Below are 6169 nucleotides of genomic sequence, written 5' to 3'. Positions count from 1 at the left end.
GTTTTTATCGATATCTCGCGATCCGCGCGCAGTCGCCAAGTCAAATATCGACCGTTGGCATTAAAAAATGTGTTTTAAAAATGTTACAAAGTGGGAGTGCCTCTTTAATTGCCATCAATCTATAGCTATAATATGCCTCCTTCAGTAAGCATTACCATAGGAATTGGAATCCTGATTTAATTGAAATTTTGCATTAGAAATTGGCAGGTTTTTAGCGTCAAATACCAAATCATCAAGAAGTATACATTCTAAAATATTTAATAATATTTTACATCATCACATCAAATGTTGCTGTACTTTACAACTGATGCTATTTGCAGTGAGGGAAGTGGTCCCTCAAATTATTTAACCGAGTAGGTTTATACGTGAAACAATGCTATGCCATATGCAGAATATGTTATCAATTGACGTCGCACGATGTTCATTCAATCCTCTCAAGCTGTGAATAATGTAAGCCACAATAGGCAAATGTTACTATGACTAAATTTGGTGTTCAAAATTTTTAATGAAGTTATTTAGGTTTTCAATTGCAACCCAATTTGTCAGTTTCCTTTCTAAATTAATTGACATACGCGTTTATTTTATAGTTGTATCATGTGGGAATCCTGGACCACTAGAAAATGGTGACGAAACTGGCGACACCTACACCTATGGTAGCAACATTACATATAATTGTAATGAGGGCTATCATCTCAACGGTTCAGAAACGATAACATGCCAGTCTGACGGAACCTGGAACGATGATATACCCGTTTGCCTGCGTATGTTTCAGTAGTTTTCAAGTTCTTTATTTAAAATGCACTAAAATTGCATATGATGGTCAGAATAATTTAATAAAAAGTAAATGAAATGCTTTTAAACGTCCCGAGTGACATTTAAGGATCTTTTACCAATGTTATCATATTTGCAAAAGTGTTAATACGAACACTTATATGTATAGCTCCATTACTTTTTGAAATGTGTTCTCGTCGATCTTCTGAGTACATTATTATTAAATTTGATATCCTGTCTTCCTGTTTGCAAGTTATCGACTGTGATGAACCGATGACGTAGAGAACAGTGAAAAGCATGGTGATTCATATCTTTACAACGACGTTGTAGACTACGAATGTAATGAGGGTTATCACTTTGAGAGTAACGTGACATATATCGTATGTCAGGAAACGGAGAGTGGAGTGAACTTCCAGCATGTATACCTATCGGTAAGATGAATTCCTTGACAAAACAATTCAAGCAAGGCCCTAAAATAAGACAGAAAAACACGGTGAACAGTCATATATACCTTCAATAAAGGCATTCTGCCGAAAGAAGTGTATCAAACTTTTAAAAGATATGATTAAAAGCTGTATTGTCATAGTTGCTTCAACAAAAGTACATTGAGATAAATTGCTTGTAAAAGTTATTGTTTCCATTGAATTATTTACTTTCCATTCTGCACCTTATATTGTTGTATTACAGGAGCAGACGATTTCTTCGGTAAGTTTCCTCCACTACCAGTATGTAATGTATTGAAAAAGTTCTGGAATTCATATAAGTAGAATATGAGTTGCCATAGATGAAGCCTTGAGGTCTTCAGGGTATTACACCTTTAACCTTAAAAACAACGTACCGTCACTCTGCGTCAAGGTGCCAGTTTTTTCTTTCAATCATTTTAGATGCGAAAAAAATGGCGAGTTAATGAACTATGTAGATCGTACCCGAGCGTGTGTTAAAAATAGTGCCTGGTACATATGTAAACCTAGTCAGGAGCTTTTATCATAGTGGTGCCATTCATTGTTTTTTTTTTTAAATTACATTTTGCCGTATAGGGATGTTCAGTCTTTCCATTCAGACAGGCGGTATAGTTGCAATCGGTACAATTATGATTGTCGGCAGAAGAGCATTTTATAAGAGCAAGTTAATCACACGATAAAGCAACCAGTGCATGTAATTGGAGCAGCCAATAACTTCAAATTGCAACAGGTGGAAAACTATATTTGCTCAGTATAACAGATGTTTAAAAACTCGTTTCCTCCAACGTTCCTTTTATTTGGAAAGGAGGGTTTGGTCCACCCAACGCGCAATCTAGGTATCTGTAACATCAAAACAACCGTCCTTGAACGACCGCATGCAAAGTCAAGTATCGCCGATTTTTAAGGGATTTATTTCAGAGTGTGTTAATTGTATTTATTTTGGCCATTATTTGCTCATAAAGAGGCAGATTCATCATTAGTGTGAATTTTAGGAGAGCCTGCATCCCTAATTAGTACAGAAATTCATTGAATGCCGTTATTCATAATAAATATATACGTTGGTCTGTATGGTTCTTTGCTTCATAAAGTTTATAAGTTAACCAAATTGGAGCCACAAAACTTTTTATTTCGATTCCGGAACCGTAAGCAATGTTGGAGGTAAGTTCGATTTTCGAAATCCCCAGCGAAGGATTAATATTTTAATTTAGACGTGTCTTTTACTGCTCTTTAATAAACGATGGTATGTCACAAGAAATTACACATGGAAGTGACGAAATATAAACCATCAATATTTGTCTCTTTTTACAGCGATTTTGGCCATCATACTTCTGATTTTAGTAATCGTGCTGATCGTACTTGCAGTGCTTTGTCATAGGTAAATGTATTGATTTGACTTTTATGTAAAAACCTTCGCTGTATGCACTTCATCTATCTACAGCCTGTATCAACGCCATGACTATCCCACCATTTGTATAGCCATCATCACCATTGTCATCATAACTGTCACGGGTACCACTAACATCATCATTGACATCATCATTATAGCCTCAAATGTTACGCGAGCGCCTGATAATTTAATCCTTGTTTACTGCAACCCGCAACTTTGTCTCAGATATAAAATAAACTCAAAATGTATTTATGCATGAATTTTCTACATTATTAAAATCATTATGAATTGATAAATAGCATGTTCATGCTATCACTTTGATTACATCACTTCAGCCATGATCTTTCCTCTGCTCAGGTGTGTAAATCCAAGCAAAAGGTCAAGCAAGACCAGGATTACCACCATGATCTAGATACTATTCAAAGTAATGGATTTGAAGCAGCATTGGCAAGTGGTGCAGTAGACTACGGAGCGATTAACATGAATGATAAGGAAAATGGCAATTTGTATGCTCCCCAGGACAATTTAACGACAACATTCACCTTAATACCGATGATTCTCAGCAAGTTGGAGGTGCTGCGAGTGTGTCTAATTTGAACACCGACAATAGTGGCGGAAACGCGAACAATCTTCAAAACGACTCGAGATTTGTTGTAAACGATATATACGAAGGCTGTGATAATAAGATAACGGCATCGAACCGATCGCTGATACAAGATGCTGATGCAACCAACAATCTAGCGAAAGTTCCCGCTGCTACCACTACTATCAGTGATACACAGTCCAACAGCATGCGCAGTTTGCCGTGACATTGGATTCAAGGAGAACGAAATCTACGAGGGTTCAGGCGCTCCGAACAATGCTGCAAAAAATATAAACAGCTATGAGGACCTTGATGAGAAAAATCCGTTGACCGCAACGCGCACCGACGACACGGCCGTACATGGAACAGGGAACGAATACACTGCAGTCATTTCTAAAAGGGGAATAACTAAAGCTACATCTGACCCAGAATACGATTGCATTGCTCCCCGAGGTGACAACAGTCATCACGCGCCGACTAATGCTACCGAAGGTCATGTTGACAATGTTATTTATCAGAGTGGCGATGTCGCGCTCACAAAACCTGACGCCATATTTACCGATAACATACTGTATTCTTCATCTGGTGCTGACACGAAAAATACCACGAATACTGCAGGTCAGGGCACTGGTTTCGTTGATAACTTGATCTACGAGCACGGAAATGTGACGAAGGGGGAACCCGACTCGAAGTTCACGGAAAATGTTCTCTATGAACCCACTAGGAACGTGGATCAAGATGGCGGTGGCGATGCAGTAAGTCGAAACGGTGTGCATTATTACACGCTTGAAGAGCCGGAACCAGAGGTTCCTATCGTGGTCAATCCCTATGAATCGGTCGACAGCGAGAAGCGTTTGAATACACCATAGGTCTTACGACTTTGGTGAAAATAAATTGCGTCATATTGGATAAGTACGTTTTGTTTGGAACTTGTGATTCAGTTACAGAAACGCTCCAGCTGAAGTCCACTTGGACAAACATGTTGACAAAATGTTATCAATCTCTTATTAGCTATACACAGAAATTCATGTTATTTAAGAGTGTGTATATGCTAAAGCAAATTGGTTTTAGTCTAATGAAGATGGCTTATTAAATCACTGTCTGTGTTTAGATGCCATTACTGTTACAAATTTGATTTTGAGTTTTATAACAAACTTCCTTACCTCTGCTTTAATTATTTTAGAAATAACAATCATAAACTTTTGATAGCAAGAATTACCATTAGTGACGTCAACGTGAGATCATTTCCCTTACTGTTTATTAAATGAAATAGAATAATGCTTGTAAAGCATGACATCGTTCAGAACATTTTATCGGACTAGCCAATTCAATGCTCAGGAAAACAAATCGTATGTTGATGTGCTAGCAACACTCTCACGAACTTAATTTGGTTTTGTATACTTTTCACCTGAAGTTACCAAAAGATAGATGACCTGCACGAAAATGCCTTGCCATATAGGTTGACGAACAGCTTATTTGAACGACTTTGCAGAATGGGTCTTTTTCTCTAGTATATTTATTCGGTTTTGTTTGTAATGACCTTCCTAATGGCGGGATCTATACAGCCAGGTTTGTTTCTACTCCCATTAAATATTCAAAATTACGGGTGAAATCTGAAGTATCATGATAATAATACCACATGTTTGATAATATAGTAATTAATTATTAAATTATAACTCTAGAAGTGAAACAACTGAAATTTGAACAAAGCTTTTTAAGTCAGGGAGAATATAATTTTACTTTAAAATTTGTACGAAAGACGTGTACATTTATCTTCTATCGTTGTAAGAAGTTGTAATACGCACCGTAATTTACTGCAATTGAACACATTTGGAATGGGAAGTTTCTCCATCTGGTATTTCTCTGTTACACTTCAATCTATTCTTTTTTTAACATTTCTCTGAGTTTTAATATATATGGACAGTTTAAAATCGATCCCACATAGTTTACGAAAGCATTTTTTGAAATGTTAACTCGAAAATCACAAAAATTTGCTCTATATACGAATATTATGTAACAGACCCGCATGCGCATACACATAATCCGCATTCATGTGCACATACGAGTTTCCGAAGTCATGGTAAATAAATTCCTGCTCGTGTCACTACTATATTTGGTTTGAGAAGCGAAGACTGATACGTCTGATAATTTCTCATTAAACTTAAGTTTATTCAACTCAGCACGTCTTGACTCTCCCAATCGACAGCAAGCGAAATACATGAATCTCGTTAACTTTTCAATGATAAAAACATTCCTACTTCTTTTACATGTCACCTAATTTACAAGGGATATTTCTAATGTCAATTTACTTTATCCTCCCGCATCGTCAGAATATTGTTTTTAAATATTTACATTTACAATTTCAAATTTTATATACGCAGGTTATTTCTTACTCAGAAATTTTATTGGAATGACCACTTCATATATGGCAATTTATTGTCCTTTGACGGTCTTTTAGATTCGTACCGAGTAATTGTTTTTTCTTCCGTTTTTGTTGATTTTGTTTCTCGCCGTGCTGGCATAACAATTTTTAAGCCGGTGTAGGTCTCTTATGTAGTTTTCATTTATATAAAACAAAATAAACAAATAAGCAAGCGAATATGACAATTTTCACAAATGAGAAAAAAATGCTTAGTCTTTTTATTTAACCGAGTATGCTTGTCGGTAAATGCTGGAAAACCGGTGATAGTATAGCTAGTTAACTGTGCTGTCTGTCAAACTTTGAAATGTTTGTCATTGCATGCATGCTTTTACATAGATAATATCATCTCTACGTCTACATAAATAGCTATTTCGGTGAAGTCGACGACAATGTTTGGCTTTGTTTCAACATTAGGTTCGAAGGCTAAAGTTCATTATCTGTATATCGTCTGAGCAGCCGTCTATCGTTTACGGTTTATTTACAGTTATGACATGGTGAGTAAACTATGGCAACTGATATCGTAGTTTAGGAACACATACATTTCA

At 36.4% G+C, this 6169-nt stretch overlaps 1 long non-coding RNA gene across 1 annotated transcript; it reads left to right on the top strand.

Annotated features, from left to right (window-relative positions):
* The first annotated feature begins 1029 nt into the window (after positions 1–1029).
* Positions 1030–3202, top strand: LOC139143983 (uncharacterized). The gene is made up of 3 exons (XR_011554704.1): positions 1030–1202; positions 1459–1476; positions 2541–3202. It is a non-coding gene; the product is annotated as an uncharacterized lncRNA (long non-coding RNA).
* The last annotated feature ends 2967 nt before the right edge of the window (positions 3203–6169 follow it).

This window comes from Ptychodera flava, chromosome 11 (assembly GCF_041260155.1).
Source record: "Ptychodera flava strain L36383 chromosome 11, AS_Pfla_20210202, whole genome shotgun sequence".
Classification (NCBI taxonomy): domain Eukaryota; kingdom Metazoa; phylum Hemichordata; class Enteropneusta; family Ptychoderidae; genus Ptychodera; species Ptychodera flava.
Note: the sequence above shows the minus strand (reverse complement) of the source record. Positions and strands in the feature narration are given on the sequence as shown.